This window comes from Apium graveolens, chromosome 8 (genome assembly GCF_009905375.1).
Source record: "Apium graveolens cultivar Ventura chromosome 8, ASM990537v1, whole genome shotgun sequence".
In the NCBI taxonomy this organism is placed as follows: domain Eukaryota; kingdom Viridiplantae; phylum Streptophyta; class Magnoliopsida; order Apiales; family Apiaceae; genus Apium; species Apium graveolens.
Window position 1 is genome coordinate 213867755 of NC_133654.1, and position 18368 is coordinate 213886122.

An 18368-nucleotide genomic window follows, 5' to 3' on the forward strand; every position below is an offset into this window, starting at 1 on the left:
AGATTTGTCAAACTCTTGAATGATTTGTCACTGGTTGATAAGGAGTATGATCTTGAAGATTCAAACCTTAAATTCCTGTTGGCTCTTCCTGAAAGCTGGGATTTGAAGGCAACAACAATAAGAGACAACTATAATCTTGATGACACAACTCTTGATGAAATTTATGGGATGCTCAAGACTCATGAACTTGAGATGGAACAAAGAAGCAAGAGGAAAGGAGGAAAGTCAAGGACAATTGCTCTTAAGGCTGAAGAAGAATCCCCCAAGGCAGCCACCTCAAGGAAAGGCAAGGGTAAAGTGCTCTTCACAAAGTCTGATACTGAGTCATCAAGTTCTGATAGTGATGATGACTCAGAATCTGAAAGCTTGCCTGAGACGGATGCTGATGAAGAGATGATGAAGCTGTGTGCCCTTATGGTGAAAGGAATCACAAAGATTGCATACAGAAAGTTCAGGAAGGGAAAGAAGTTTTCCAGGAACGGTGCAAGTTCTGATAAGAAGAATTTCAGAAAATTTGAGGGCAAAGGAGGAAAGTCTGACAGAGGAGATTATACAAATGTCAAATGCTACAACTGTGGTGAGAAAGGCCACATATCTCCTGATAGCAAGAAAGTGAAGAGTGACAAAGGCAAAGCTCTTGTCATAAAGAACAAAAGCTGGACAGACACCTCAGATTCTGAAAGTGAGAAGAATTATGCCTTGATGGCAAATGCTGATATGACAAGTGCTGAAAGCAGTTCTGAAGCTGCTGAGTTAAAGGTACCTCAAACTACTTATGCCTTTCATACTGATGATATTAATGAGTTGAGAAGATATCTTAAAACCATGTTCATTAGCTATATAGATCAAACTTTAACATGTGAAAGATTAACTTTTGAAAGTCTTGCTTGTAAAAAGAGGAATGATTATTTAAAAAAAGAGTTAGTCATGTTCCATCAAACTCAGAAAGATAGAGATGATGTTTTCTATGTTAGGGATGAATTACTTAAAATGAATGAATCTCTAAAAGCTGAGTTATAAAAGGAAAGAGAGATTATCAGGACTTGGACTAACTCTGGCAGAACAACTCAGAATTTGTTAAGTTGTGAAAACTGGAAAGAGGGCTTAGGTTATGGAGAGGATAAGAATGATAAAGGAACTGTAGATATTAAGCCTATAGTTGTTAAACAAAAGCCAAAGTTAAAACCTGTTAAGTTTGTAGCTGTAAAGTCTGATACTGAGAAATCAGAAGTTCAAAAGGAATTAACTTCTGACAAACTAAAACAGGAAAAGACAACTGAAGTAAACGTAGGCTTAATGACAAAGAAGTAACTTAAGCATAAGCTGAAAGAAGTTAAGAATGTAAACAAGGTAAAATCACCTAGGAAAAATAGGAATGGATAGGAAGGTGTGAATAAAAGTAATGATTATAAGCCTGTTCCTGATGCTCCTAGAAAAACATGTCATAACTGTGAAAGTTCTAACCATCTGGCTTCTTTTTGCAGGAAGAATAAGAATATAAACTCCTTACCTTCAAAGTCAGGAGTTAAGAGTCAGTCTGTTAGATATAAGCCACAAAATCCTTGTTTTCATTGTGGTAGTTTATGGCATTCCATTTATACTTGTAAGGAATATTATAGTTTGTACTATGATTATTATCAAATAAAACCTTCTTTAAAGAAAGTTATCATTGTTCCTTCTAGTGTAAGTTATGATTCAAAGTCTGATAGTGTAAATTCTGATAAGAAAAATGTTAACATAAACTCTGATGCTAAATCCGCTGCAAATGTTAACAAACTTAATAAGGCCAAAGGATCCAAGCAAGTCTGGGTCCATAAAACTAATCATTAGTGGTCTTTGTGATTGCAGGGCAACAAGAAAAACATCCTAGTTCTGGACAGTGGATGTTCAGGACATATGACTGGAAATAAATCCCTGCTATCAGACTTTGTGGAGAAGGCTGGCCCAAGTGTTTCTTATGGAGATGGCAACATTGGAAAAACTTTAGGATATGGCAATATCAATCTTGGGAATGTCATCGTTAAAGAAGTAGCTCTGGTCTCAGGACTTAAACACAATCTGCTGAGTGTTAGTCAAATCTGTGACAGAGGTTATCATGTGGATTTTTTTGAAGAACACTGTGAAGTTGTATGTAAATCTACAGGCAAAGTTGTTCAGAAAGGATACAGGCATGGTAACATCTATGAAGCCAAGCTTTCAACAAGTACTGATGGTTCTACAGTCTGTTTGATTAGTAGAGCATCAATTGAAGAAAGCTGGAATTGGCACAAGAAACTCTCTCATTTAAATTTCAACAATATAAATGAACTAGTCAAGAAAGATCTTGTGAGAGGACTGCCAAAGTCAGTATTTGCTCCTGATGGCCATTGAGATTCTTATCAGAAGGCTAAACAAAGGAAATCCTCATTCAAGAGGAAGACTGAATCATCAATTCTTGAGCCTTATCACCTACTACATGTTGATCTATTTGGTCTAGTAAATGTCCTGTCTATTGCAAAGAAGAAATATGTTATGGCCATAGTGGATGAGTTCACCAGATACACATGGGTGTATTTCTTGCACACAAAAAGTGAAACTGCATCTCTCTTGATTGATCATGTCTAGCAACTGGATAAATTGGTCAAAGATTCAGTGAAGATAATAAGAAGTGATAATGGTACCGAGTTCAAGAATTTGTTAATGGAAGAGTTCTGCAAAGACCATGAAATCAAGCAGGAATTTTCTGCTCCTGGAACTCCACAGCAAAATGGAGTTGTTGAAAGAAAGAATATAACTCTCATTGAAGCTGCACGAACTATGCTTGATGAAGCAAAATTTCCAACCTATTTCTGGGCTGAAGCTGTGCAGACTGCTTGTTTTACTCAGAATGCAACACTCATTAACAAGCAAGGAAAGACACCATATGAGATGGTGAAGAAAAAGAAGCCAAATCTGAAGTATTTTCATGTATTTGGATGCAAATGTTTTGTTCTTAAGACTCACCCTAAACAGCTATCCAAATTTGATCTAAAAGCTGATGAAGGAATCTTTGTTGGATATCCACTTTCTAAAAAAGCCTTCAGAGTCTATAACTTGAGAACAAGAGTGGTCATGGAATCTATCAATGTTTCTTTTGATGATAAGAAGATTACTGGACTTGAAGATTTCAATGATCATGATCAGCTAATATTTGAAAATGAAGACTTAAATTCTGATACTGAAAATCCTGATAGTCTAAATCCTGATACTGCAAACTTTGATGGATTAAACTCTGATGTTATTGAAACTTTGGTGACTACGCCAAAGGAAGATGCACCTATGCAGGGGGAGCATACTCAAGATACAACAACATCTCAAGAAGCATCTGAACATACATCTGGCTCTTCAAGTTCTGATTCGTCAAGTTCTGATAAGCCAAGTTCTGATAATTCTGAAAACTTAAATTCTGAAGAATCCAACTCAGAGAGCATAGTTTCAGGGGGAGCATCAGAAAATGTTGATGAAGATAGCATGGATCATGGGGGAGCATCCAGTTCTAGAGAAAACCTTCCATCTGCAAGGAAGTGGACTAAATCACATACACCTGACTTAATAATTGGAAATCCTGATGCAGGTGTCAGAACTAGAACAACTACTTCAAGTGAATGTCTTTACAATTCTTTTCTTTCTCAGACTGAACCAAAGAAAGTGGAAGAAGCTCTTCAAGATGCTGATTGGGTGCAAGCAATACAGGAAGAGTTAAATGAATTTGAAAGAAACAAAGTCTGGACCCTAGTACCAAGACCAAAGAATAGATCTGTTGTTGGAACAAAGTGGGCATTCAGAAACAAAACTGATAGTGATGGCATAATGACAAGGAATAAGGCAAGGTTGGTTGCAAAAGGATATTCTCAATATGAGGGAATTGATTATGATGAAACATTTGCACTAGTTGCTAGATTGGAAGCCATAAGGATATTTTTAGCTTATGCTGCTCATAAAAAGTTTATTGTCTTTCAAATGGATGTGAAAAGTGCTTTTCTCAATGGAGAATTGGAGGAGGGAGTATATGTTGAACAACCTCCAGGCTTTGTAGATCCCAAATATCCTAATCATGTCTACAGGCTTGATAAAGCACTTTATGGCCTTAAGCAAGCTCCAAGAGCATGGTATGAGACTTTAGCTCAGTTTCTTCTGGAAAGTAGATTTAACAGAGGAACTATAGACAAAACACTGTTCTACCTTAACCATGGAAAGGGCTTACTTCTGGTTTAGATATATGTTGATGATATCATCTTTGGTTCTACAAATGACAGACTTTGCAAGAAGTTTTCCAAACTGATGCAGTTAAGATATCAAATGAGTATGATGGGGGAACTTAGCTATTTTCTGGGCCTTCAAGTCAAGCAGAATGAAGAAGGCACTTTTATTTGTCAAACCAAGTACACCAGAAATTTACTGAAGAAATTTGGAATGCAAGATTGTTCAAGTGCATCCACTCCCATGGCCACTGCAACAAAACTGGATAAGGATACTGGTAAATCAGTAGATATTACTGATTACAAAGGTATGATTGGCTCGTTACTCTATCTAACTGCTAGTAGACCTGATATTATGTATGCTACCTGTCTTTGTACAAGATTTCAAGTAGATCCAAGAGAACCTCACTTAACAACTGTGAAAAGAATTTTCAAGTATCTTAAGGGAACAGCTGATCTGTGATTGTGGTATCCCAGAGAATCAGATTTTAAACTAAAAGGTTACTCAGATGCAGATTTTGCAGGTTGCAAAATTGACAGGAAAAGCACAAGTGGAAGCTGCCAAATTCTTGGAGGCAGATTGGTTTCTTGGTTTAGCAAGAAACAAAAGTTAATTTCCACATCAACTACAGAAGCAGAGTACATTGCTGCAGGAAGCTGTTGTGCACAGATTCTTTGGATGAAGAATCAGTTACTGGATTATGGGTTAACATATTTTAAAATCCCTATTTACTGTGATAATTAAAGTGCTATTGCTATGACAGGTAATCCAGTTCAACACTTAATGACAAAGCACATCAGTATTAGGTACCACTTCATAAGGGAACATGTGGATGAAAGTACAGTGGAATTGCACTTTGTTCCAACAGATCAACAACTAGCAGATATCTTCACAAAACCACTGTGTGAAGCTACTTTTACAAGATTGGTAAATGAACTTGGAATGGTTTCAGGTTCTTTCTCTAAATCTGCTTAGTTTTATTCTGATACATCAGACTTTATGATCAGTATTTACAGATATTACTTTCTTTGTGTATTCAGTGCCTAATTGAAAATTGCTTAATAGCTAATTGTTGTGTGATGTAAATTTCTAAACTCTGATAGTGATATGATTGTTTATGTGACTATTCAATCCTATTAGAATAACTGTGCTAGATGCTGACCTAGTAGTCTTTAAATATACTAGAGATCCCATGTTAGAAGTAATTATTTATGTGGAAATCTATTGACACAAGCAAATTCTGATATTGAGCTTAGTTAAGTTTACTTTGTCTATCTTACTACTAAGTCAAAAACTAGAATAATACTTCTCATCTATTAAGTTCTGATGTTAGTAAATCTGTTGAATGTACTAAGTGCTGATAAACCTCACTTATCAAAAGAAAAAGGAAAAGAAACAAGGAATAAAAATCAGGTACTCCTTTGAGATCTAGAGTAAAAATGTGGAAGGGACGACCCAAGTGCATTGCTGGTATTAAGTAATATGCATCAGAAAAGCAAATAATTATTTATCTTGGTGACTTTTCTCACTCTATGATTACTGGAGAAATACTCTGATAAAAACATAAATTCTGATAAGCAGTCGTGACTCACTTACACTGAGAAGCCACTGTAAAATGGAATTTCAAAAGATGCATAAAATAAGCACAAAACAGTTGAGGTGGACTCGTGCATAAACTCATTCAAAAGTAAACTTTAGAATAATGACAGATTTTTAGTAAAGTTCTTAGTTATGCCTTATTTCTAAGATGTACTGAAGTGAATCAGACTTTACTCTTTGTCTGATATCTTTCTTAATACACACACTTACACTCCATATGAATGATGAAAATTACTGTGGCGTTCAATGTTGTTTTAGATGAACAGTTTATGTGTAAGATTGCATAAATTCTGAGGACAAGTTCTGCTGGAAGTTCTGATAAATAAGTTCTGAAGAACCGAAATCAGAATTTGTGTGAAGAATCACAGAGATAGGCATTCATTTTTTGAGTTAAGAAATCATGTTCTAATGACTGTTATGTTCTGATATAAGTCTAAGTGCTGATATTAAATTCAGATTCTTTACTTGACTTATTTATGGTTAAAATCTGAAACAGTCTTATTTTACATCAGAATATGTACGGGTGGGATATTAACAGTCAATACAATTGGGGTTAGTGATACACGTCCATGCACAGTAATATTTACCTGTTTCTTGTGCGCATTAAACCCTGTTTTACACTTCCAATGACTGTTTTTCTTCTCCCCAATCTAGGGAGACGAGGTAGAATTATTTCTACCTGTCAGCATTAAATTTTCCTTGCGTCTCCTGGCATTCTTTTGCCTATATAAACCAACACCTCATTCCAGCCTACACATCATTCCTTTTCTTACACACTCACTCTCTTTTCCTTCATATCAACAAAATCATGGTTAACTACAACATGTTCTTGAACTATGAGACCTTCAACATGGAGTTGAGCTGTGAGGACTGGCAGCAAGAATGGCACGTAACTGTCATTCCTGATGAGATTTGGGACTCGGTTCCTCAGGAGGTTCTCACACACCTCCTATTCTTTTACATGGACTACCATCGCCATCTGGAGCGATTGGAAGAAGAAAGGCTGGAAGCTCTCCGCCAACAAGAGCGAATCATTCGACTCGCTATTCTTTTTGTAGAGAGTCGGAAGAATAAATGATTTGTTTTCTTCTTCCTGTTTTTCTTCATCGTCAGCTTTGTCTAGTACTTAGCAAAGGACAAAAGCTGTTGATGTTGGAGTTTGTAGCTTAGGATAGTCTTGTAATATTCTGATGTAAATTTCAATTTCATGAATGTATTCTCTTAATATATTAATGGAATTTTATATTTTTGCAAGATTTTATCTCTGAGATGTTTGCAATTCTACTGCATTTTTAAATCCTGATATATCCATATTCTGATGACCATTTTAATTGCTGATATAAATTAAGTTCTGCATCTGAAATGTCAGTACTTGTTTACTTGATTTTTTTTGGTCATTCTCACACTTTATATTTTTCCAGAAAATGGGTTTTGCAGTAAAAATGATTAAAAAAGTGGGAACAGTTTAAATTTTGAATTAAAACTGACTTACCTCAATTAATGGGATTACTTGGTAAGTGGAACGATTTTTTCTTGAAAAACTGCATGTGATAAGTAATGATTACTGTTTTCCCGTGCCCATTAACTATTCATTATTATTGCATGTCTGACATGTGTCCAATAGTTATTTTTTTTAACTATGTATAAGTAAGAGAGAGAGAAGATTATACAATCTTTTATTTACTTTTACACTTTATCTCTCTTTCTTTACTTTTACTCTCTCTCATCTCCTGACGCTGTTTTTCATACAGACATTTTATCAAACACCTTACAGGCAAACTTATTTCATAATTTTTCTCATGGCACCTAAGGATTTGATCATAGATGGAGCCAAGTTCGTTCCCAACAACTATGCTGCAATCTTAAATCATGGTGAAGCTCCATCTGAGTTGCACTTTGTGCAAGATCTTCTAGCACACAGTGAAATTGGGTATGCATTGACCCAACCTCAAGTCATTTCAAGCCAACAAGTCTTGACATTTTGGCGGACTGGGCACTTTGACAATGGTGGTGCTACTGGTACTCCCAGTATTATTTTCGAAGTAAATGATGTTGAGCATGTGGTAACTCCCGGAATAGTTCGCAAGGCTCTACGTTTACCAGAAGGCTGCATTTTCTCAACACCGGAGAAACCAGTTCTATAGCAACTCATGGCCAATTTGGGGTATGAGAAGAGTTTGGCTAAGCTTGGACAGTTGAAACGAGCATATATCAGAAAGGAATGGAGCTTTTTCTTCGACTGCATCACTAAAGCCTTCAGGAATAAGTGTTCCAACTTTGATGCCATTCCAATAATGAGTCAGCGTATCGGGTATGCTATTATTAACCAAACTCATTTTGATTTTGCAAGTACTGTTTTAGGTTTTATAGGGGATAGGATGACAGTGGATAGGAATGTTGTCTACTTTGCTAGATTCTGTCAGCTTATATATAATTTATGTTGTGCTGATGAACCTCAACTAGCCAGTTCTTTATTTCCACCCTTTAAACTTGCAAAACGTGCTTTTAATGACTTGGTAAATGCTGACCTTAAGAAAACGGTGGTTAGACCTTTACAGATTCCTCAGTCTGTAAAACAGATCCTGGTAAATACTGATCCTCTAACCTACAGATCTGTTTACCCTGATGTACAACCCACCACCACAACTCAGACACCTCATCACCCATCAGAACATACCACACATACACCTCAATCTATACCTCAATCCTCTATCAGAACACATCTCAAACCTTCACAGATAGCTCAACCTTCATCATCAGCACATACTGTGAAACCTTCATCTTCCGAGCCCAAAAGGACAAAGACTGTACCTCAGACACCACAGAAGAGAAGGAGGATTGTTTTGAGAGATGAGTTTGATAGTGAGAAACAGGTTTCTGCATCAGAACCTGTTGTTAAAGAAGCTGAGAAGGTCCATTCTCAGAAGGATTCTGGAATTGGGGGATCTAAAATTCTCAAAAGGCTTAAAAGAATGATTTATGCAGAACCTCCCAAGGAATCCCCACCTTCAAAGAGATACAAGAAACAGAGAACTAAAAGCCAGCTTCAGATGATGAGGAAGCAGCAACTAAGGAAGGAGATCAGGAATCTCTGATATCAAAAGAACCAGAATTTGCTGAAGCTACTGCATCTCCCTCTCCATTGTCCCCAACTCAGAAAGCTGCTACAGATAAGGCAAACACACCATCTGTGTCTCCTGTACATGAAATTGTATCTCCTGTAGACCCAGTCACAAGTGCTAAAATTGATATTCACAACCTGGTTGTGCCTGAGGTTCTCTACTTAGAAGCTCCAACAATAATTAATCCATCAACAATAGCACTTACTGATGCTAATGAAACTCCAGAATTGTCTACAACACCTTCTCTGCATCTAGATGTTGATGATCAGAATATAGGTGAGCATCAGGATATGGCTGTTGATCAGAACTTGGAAACAGATCAGCACTTAGAGGATGATGCTGAAGCCTCAATTGCTTCTCATACTGTTGTTTTATCAGAAGATGCTGATTCTATCAGTTCTGATGCTTCAAATGCTGATACTACTGGTGATGCTGCTATAAATAAAGATGCTACTGCAGCTGGTCCATCAGGACATGCACCTCAACAAACTATTCACAAAAGCGAGTTAGTCAAGAAGTTTGTTCGAAGAGAAACACCAGTACCTTGGAGTGAAACTCTTAGAGGACAGGAGTGGACTAAGGAATGGAACTCAGTTACCTTTGTTCCATCTGAAAAAATTCTTGCTGAGCACTTGGCAAAAGCTGATGAGATGTTAATTAATGATGATTTCAAGACACAGCTTCGAGTCACTGTATTCAGTACTAGACATCTGCAAGGTCTCCATTCAACAACTCATGCAGAGTTACATAAAATTCAGGAAGAATTGCTCAAGCAAGAAACGACTCAGAAAATTGATAAGAAAAAATTCTTCCAACCTACCTTTGACAGAGTTGCTTACATTTACAAGACCCAAGAGAAGCAACAGTCTCAGATTGATGATATTTTGAAAAATCAAGCTTCTCAGCAATCTCAACTCGATGAAATCCAAGCCTCAGTGGAATTGCTTATCTCTCTTCTCTTACCCGCTGATGCCAAAAAGGGGGAGAAAGTAATTAAGTCCAAATGCAAAACTGTTAAGACACTGAAGTTCTCTACTTAGAAGCTCCAACAACAATTAATCCATCAACAACACCACTTACTGATGCTAATGAAACTCCAGAATTGTCTACAACACCTTCTCTGCATCTAGATGTTGATGATCAGAATATAGGTGAGCATCAGGATATGCCTGTTGATCAGAACTTGGAAACAGATCAGCACTTAGAGGATGATGCTGAAGCCTCAATTGTTTCTCATACTGTTGTTTTATCAGAAGATGCTGATTCTATCAGTTCTGATGCTTCAAATACTGATACTACTGGTGATGCTGCTATAAATAAAGATGCTACTGCAGCTGGTCCATCAGGACATGCACCTCAACAAACTATTCACAAAAGCGAGTTAGTCAAGAAGTTTGTTCGAAGAGAAGCACCAGTACCTTGGAGTGAAACTCCTAGAGGACAGGAGTGGACTAAGGAATGGAACTCAGTTACCTTTGTTCCATCTGAAAAAATTCTTGTTGAGCACTTGGCAAAAGCTGATGAGATGTTAATTAATGATGATTTCAAGACACAGCTTCGAGTCACTACATTGAGTACTAGACATCTGCAAGGTCTCCATTCAACAACTCATGCAGAGTTACATAAAATTCAGGAAGAATTGCTCAAGCAAGAAACGACTCAGAAAATTGATAAGAAAAAAATTCTTCCAACCTACCTTTGACAGAGTTGCTTACATTTACAAGACCCAAGAGAAGCAACAGTCTCAGATTGATGATATTTTGAAAAATCAAGCTTCTCAGCAATCTCAACTCGATGAAATCCAAGCCTCAGTGGAATTGCTTGTCTCTCTTCTCTTACCTGCTAATGTCAAAAAGGGGGAGAAAGTAATTAAGTTCAAATGCAAAACTGTTAAGACACTGAAGTTCTCTACTTAGAAGCTCCAACAACAATTAATCCATCAACAACACCACTTACTGATGCTAATGAAACTCCAGAATTGTCTACAACACCTTCTCTGCATCTAGATGTTGATGATCAGAATATAGGTGAGCATCAGGATATGGCTGTTAATCAGGACTTGGAAACAGATCAGCACTTAGAGGATGATGCTGAAGCCTCAATTACTTCTCATACTGTTGTTTTATCAGAAGATGCTGATTCTGTCAGTTCTGATGCTTCAAATGCTGATACTACTGGTGATGCTACTATAAATAAAGATGCTACTACAGCTGGTCCATCAGGACATGCACCTCAACAAACTATTCATAAAAGCGAGTTAGTCAAGAAGTTTGTTCGAAGAGAAGCACCAATACCTTGGAGTGAAACTCCTAGAGGACAGGAGTGGACTAAGGAATGTAACTCAGTTACCTTTTTTCCATCTGAAAAAATTCTTGTTGAGCACTTGGAAAAAGCTGATGAGATATTAATTAATGATATTGCTCAAGCAAGAAACGACTCAGAAAATTGATAAGAAAAAATTCTTCCAACCTACCTTTTACAGAGTTGCTTACATTTACAAGACCCAAGAGAAGCAACAGTCTCAGATTGATGATATTTTGAAAAATCAAGCTTCTCAGCAATCTCAACTCGATGAAATCCAAGCCTCAGTGGAATTGCTTGTCTCTCTTCTCTTACCTGCTGATGCCAAAAAGGGGGAGAAAGTAATTAAGTCCAAATGCAAAACTGTTAAGACACTGAAGGGGAAGGATGATGAAAAAGATGACCAGGGAAACTCTGGAATGGGTGGAGGTCATGGTCAAGGTAGAAGTTTCTCATCAAGAAGAACTGAAATTACAAGTCACAGGACAAGTTCTGATACTGGAAAAAGAATTACTTCTGATACTGGTAAAAGGATAAGTTCTGATGAACTTTTGGATCTTGATGAAGAAATATTAAGAAAGTTATTTCTGAAAGAAAATCCAGGAATGGACTTGGAAAGTCTGATGGAAGAAGAAGCTAGACTTAAGTCAGAAAAAGTCAATTCTAAATCTGAAGCTTCTGTTGGTAAAAAGAAACTTCCAAAGGCCAAATGCATTGTGATAAAAGAAAGAACAAATCCTGAAGCAACCAAGGCTAAATCACAATTGCAGATAGATCCAAGATCCAAGGGCAAAAAGAAAGTTGGTGAACCTATCAAGGTTTATGTGCCTCATGTGGATGAAGAAATTATTGTTGAAGATGCTGATCTTGCTCTGACTTCAAGGAAAATTTCTAAGACAACCTCTGACATGGCTCAAATTGTTAAGAGTAAAGATATAGTTAGTTCTGATATCTCAAAGAAGCAAGTAACCTCTGACATAGCTCAAGTTAACTTGATATCAGAAGATAAATCAAAGGAAACCTCTGACATTGCTCATGTTAAACCTTCAAAGATACTCTTACCAGGATTCACCAAAGCCAAACAGACTCAACCTTTGAAGACTGCTGTAAGTGGTTTTGAAGCAAGAGTGGTTACTGGAAAGAAAGCAAGAGATAAATCTGGATTGGGTAGTGCTGATGAAAGAAGAATACAGAACACAACCAATGATCCAACTTCTTTAAGTGAACCATGTATTGGAGCAACTCCTGAGAGATTGAATCGACTAGAATCCGTACAGATGGTTTACCATACCTACTTGAGAGAACACATCTTGTTGTACTTCATGACAGATGGTAGGGTTTATCATATAAGGGAAAATGCCATTCAACTGAAGTATTTTGAAGAATTGGAACATGTATTATTCTTACTTTAAGTGATGATAAAATAACAGAAAGTGCTGCAAACTATTTGAAGAGTCAAATTCAGAAATAGAAAAGGCTTTATTCTGTTAAGTCTAACAACATATATCTTCCAAAATACAGAGATCACAAGGGTGATATTGTTGAGATGAAGCCTAACTCTGCTAAGATTATAACTATCTTTCTGGGTTACAAGGCTGTAGAATTCAATCTTGAGTCTGATAAGGCATATTTGATCATACTGGATCAGGACATAAGGAAAGCTAAAATTAATGATCTCAGGGCTGCAATCTTTCAAACTGGTGAAGATTCTGCAGAACTTAAATATGCTAAAAGGAGGATGATTGATGAACTCAGATATGCTGAGAGATGTTTGTTAAAGAACTATCTCAGAACAACTCCTGACATCAGAGAGATCAGAAAGTGAAGCCAAGTCAAGATCTACAACTGCTCAAATTCTGATATGTATACAGACTGAAGTTGTTATCAGAAGTTAAAGTTGGTAAAGCTTTAGGGACTGTAAGTTGTAATTATCTAGTCAAATTCTCATGCATTTGTACTTAATGTTTTTGACATCATCAAATATCTGTTAAACTTGTATATTATGCTAATTTACAAGTTGGGGGAGATTGTTAGATATATTTGATAATTTCATGTCTAATATGATTTATGTTTAGCTTTCAGATCTTACTTAAACAGGACAAATCAGTACTTAACTGAAATCAGCACTTATACTGAAGTCAGAACTTAAGTCATCAGTACTTACGGTTCAGGAGATATTTATCAGATGATAATATCAGGACTTAAAAGAGATATTCAGATAAGGAAGGCAGCTGATTTACAGGAAGAGAAGATCTAGATAAACGTAAGAAGAGATATGCATGAAGAAGGAATTCCGTGAAGAATGGAATACTTGGAAGAAAAGATATCCGATTGATATATTTTAGGAAGCAGAATTATATTCCATATCAATTAGCGATTATCTTGTAACTGTGAGGTATATAAACACAGACATAGGGTTTACACTATAAGTGTTATCATTATCGAGCAGATTATTCATTGTAACCCTAGCAGCTCTCGTGATATTTGTTCATCACTGAGAGAGGACAGTTCCATACTGTAACAGAGTTTATTGTTTTGAATAAAGTTTGTTTTCTGTTACTTGATTTATTAGAGTTCGATTTGATTGTGCTATACACTGTATTCACCCCCTCTACAGTGTGTGTGACCTAACACACTTGGGTCTTCCCTTCCACATTTTTACTCTAGATCTCAAAGGAGTACCTGATTTTTATTTCTTTTCTTTTTCTTTTGATAAGTGAGGCTTATCAGCACTTAGTACATCCACCCGATTTACTAACATCAGAACTTAACAGATAAGAAGCACTATTCTAGTTTTTGACTTAGTAATAAGATACACAAAGTAAACTTAACTAAGCTCAATATCAGAATTTGTTTGTGTTAAAAGATTTCCATATAAACAATTACTTCAAACATGGGATCTTTAGTATATTAAAGATTACTAGGTCAGTATCTAGCACAGTTATCCTCATTGGATTGAATAGTCACAGAGACGTGTATATCACTATCAGAGTTTAGAGATTCATATCAGACAACAATCAACACTTAAGCAAATTTCAATTTAAGCACATAATACACAAAGATAGTAATATCTGTAAATACTGATCATAAAATCTGATGTATCAGAACATAAACTAAGCAGATTTAGAGAAAGAACCTGAAACCATTCCAAGTTCATTTACCAATCTTGTAAAAGTAGCTTCACACAGTGGTTTTGTGAAGATATCTGCTAGTTGTTGGTCTGTTGGAATAAAATACAATTCCACTGTACCTTCATCTACATGTTCCCTTATGAAGTGGTACCTAATGCTGGTGTGCTTTTTTATTGAGTGCTGAACTGGATTACCTGTCATAGCAATAGCATTTTGATTATCACAGTAAATAGGAATTTTAGAAAATTCTAACCTATAATCCAGTAACTGATTCTTCATCCAAAGATTCTGTGCACAACAGCTTCCTGCAGTAATGTACTCTGCTTCTGCAGTTGATGTGGAAATTGACTTATGTTTCATGCTAAACCAAGCCTCCTAGAAATTGGCAGCTTCCACTTGTGCTTTTCCTGTCAATTTTGCATCCTGCAAAATCCGTATCTGAGTAACCTATTAGCTTAAAGTCTGATTCTCTAGGATACCACAATCCCAGATCAGCTGTACCCTTAAGGTACTTGAAAATTCTTTTCACAGCTGTTAAGTGAGGTTCTCTTGGATCTGCTTGAAATATCTGTAATCAGTAATATCTACTGATGTACCAGTATCCTTATCCAATTTTGTTGCAGTGGATATAGGAGTGGATGCACTTGAACAATCTTGCATTCCAAATTTCTTCAGCAAATTTCTGGTGTACTTGGATTGACAAATAAAAGTGCCTTCTTCATTCTGCTTGACTTGAAGGCCCGGAAATAGCTAAGTTCCCCCATCATACTCATTTGATATCTTGACTGCATCAGCTTGGCAAACTTTTTACAAAGTCTATCATTTGTAGAACCAAAAATGATATCATCAACATATATCTGCACCAAAAGTAAGTCCTTTCCATGGTTGAGATAAAACAATGTTTTGTCAATAGTCCCTCTGTTAAATCCACTTTCTAGAAGAAACTGAGCTAGTGTCTCATACCATGCTCTTGGAGCTTGCTTAAGGCCATAAAGTGCTTTGTCAAGTCTGTAGACATGATTAGGAAATTTTGAATCTACAAAACCTGGAAGTTGTTCAACATATACTTCCTCTTCTAATTATCCATTGAGAAAAGCACTTTTCACATCCATTTGAAAGACTGTAAACTTTTTGTGAGCAGCATAAGCCAAAAATATCCTTATGGCTTCCAATCTAGCAACTGGTGCAAATGTTTCATCATAATCAATTCTCTCATGTTGAGAATATCCTTTTGCAACCAGCCTTGCTTTATTCCTTGTAATTATGCCATCACTATCAGTTTTATTTCTGAACACCCACTTTATACCAACAACAGATCTGTTCTTTGGTCTTGGCACTAGGGTCCAGACTTTGTTTCTTTCAAATTCATTTAACTCTTCCTGCATTGCTTGCACTCAATCAGCATCTTAAAGAGCTTCTTCCACTTTCTTTGGTTCAGTCTGAGAGAGAAAAGAATGATAAAGATATTCATTTGATGTAGCTGTTCTAGTTCTGACACCTGCATCAGGATTTCCAATAATTAAGTCAGGTGTATGTGATTTGGTCCACTTTCTTGCAGATGGAAGATTTTCTCTAGAACTGGATGCTCCCCATGATCCATGCTGTCTTCATCAACATTTTCTGATTCTCCCCCTGAAATTATGCTCTCTGAGTTGAATCCTTCAGATTTTGAGTTTCCAGAAATATCAGCACTTGAGTTTCCAGAATTATCAGAACTTGGCCCATCAGAACTTGATGAATCAGAACTTGAAGAGCCTGTTGTAGGTTCTGATGCTTCTTGAAATGTGGTTGTATCTTCAGTATGCTCCCCCTGCACATGTGCATCTTCCTTTGGCATAGTCACCACAGTTTCAATAACATCAGAGTTTAATTCATCAGAGTTTGCAGTATCAGGATTTAGACTGTCAGGATTTATAGTATCAGAATTTAAAACTTCATTCTCAAATCTCAGCTGATCATGATCATTGAATTCTTCAAGTCCTGTAATCTTCTTATCATCAAAAGAGACATTGATAAATTCCATGACAACCTTTGTTCTTAAATTGTATACTCTGAATGCTTTTGTGGAAAGTGGATATCCAACAAAAATTCCTTCATCAGCTTTTAGATCAAATTTGGAAAGCTGTTCAGGGTGAGTCTTAAGAACAAAACAATTGCATCCAAATACATGAAAATACTTCAGATTTGGATTCTTTTTCTTCACCATCTCATATGGTGTTTTGCCATGCTTGTTAATGAGTGTTGCATTCTGAGTAAAACAAGCAGTATGCACAGCTTCAGCCCAAAAGTAGGTTGGCAACTTTGCTTCATCAAGCATAGTTCGTGCAGCTTCAATAAGAGTTCTATTCTTTCTTTCAACAACTCCATTTTGCTGTGGAGTTCCAGGAGAAGAAAATTCCTGCTTTATTCCATGGTCTTTGCAGAACTCTTCCATGATCAAATTCTTGAACTCAGTGCCATTATCACTTCTTATGATCTTCACAGAATCTTTGACCAATTTATCCAGTTGCTTGACATGATCAATCAAAATAGATGCAGTTTCACTTTTTGTGTGCAAGAAATACACCCATGTGTATCTGGTGAACTCATCCACTATGACCATAACATATTTCTTCTTTACAATAGACATGACATTCACTGGACCAAATAGATCGACATGTAGTAGGTGATAAGCCTCAAGAATTGAAGATTCAGTCTTTCTCTTGAATGAAGATTTTCTTTGTTTTGCCTTTTGACAGGAATTACAAAGACCATCAGGAGCAAATACTGATTTTGGCAAACCTCTCACAAGATCTTTCTTGACAAGTTCATTTATATTGTTGAAATTTAAATGAGAGAGTTTCTTGTGCCAATTCCATCTTTCTTCAATTGATGCTCTACTTAACAGACAGATTGCAGAACCATCAGTACTTGTTGAAAGCTTGGCTTCATAAATGTTACCATGCCTGTATCCTTTCAGAACAACTTTGTCTGTAGATTTACTTACAACTTCATAGTGTTCTTCAAAGAAATCCACATGATAACCTCTATCACAGATTTGACTAACACTGAGCATATTGTGTTTAAGTCCTGAGACCAGAGCTACTTTTTCAATGATGACATTCCCCAGATTGATATTGCCATATCCCAAAGTTTTTCCCATATTTCCATCTCCATAAGAAACACTTGGGCCAGCCTTCTCCACAAAGTCTGATAGCAGGGCTTTATTTCCAGTCATATGTCCTGAACATCCACTGTCCAGAACTAGGATATTTTTCCTGTTGCCTTGCAATCACAAAGACCACTAATGATTAGTTTAAAGGATCCAGACTTGCTTGGATCCTTTGGCCTTATTAAGTTTGTTAACATTTGCAGCGGATTTAACATTAGAGTTTATGTTAACATTTTTCTTATCAGCATTTACATTATCAGACGTTGTATCAGAACTTACACTAGAAGGAACAATGCTAACTTTCTTTAAAGAAGGTTTTATTTGATAATAATCATAGTACAAACTATGATATTCCTTACAAGTATAAATGGAATTCCATAAACTACCATAATGAAAACAAGGACTTTGTGGCCTATATCTAACAGACTGACTCTTAACTCCTGACTTTGAATGTAGGGAGTTTATGTTCTTATTTTTCCTGCAAAAAGAAGCCAGATGGTTAGAATTTCCACAGTTATGACATGTTTTTCTAGGAGCATTAGGAACAGGCTTATAATTATTACTTTTATTCACACCGTCCTTTCCATTCCTATTTTTCCTAGGTGGATTTACCTTGTTTACATTCTTAACATCTTTCAGCTTATGCTTAAGCTGCTTCTTTGTCATTAAGCCTATGTTAACTTCAGTTGGCTTATCCTTTTTTGGTTTGTCAGAAGTTAATTTCTTTTTAACTTCTGATTTATCAGTATCAGACTTTGCAGTTACAAACTTAACAGGATTTACCTTAGGCTTTTGTTTAACAACTGCAGGCTCAATTTCTACAGTTCCCTTATCATTCTTATCATC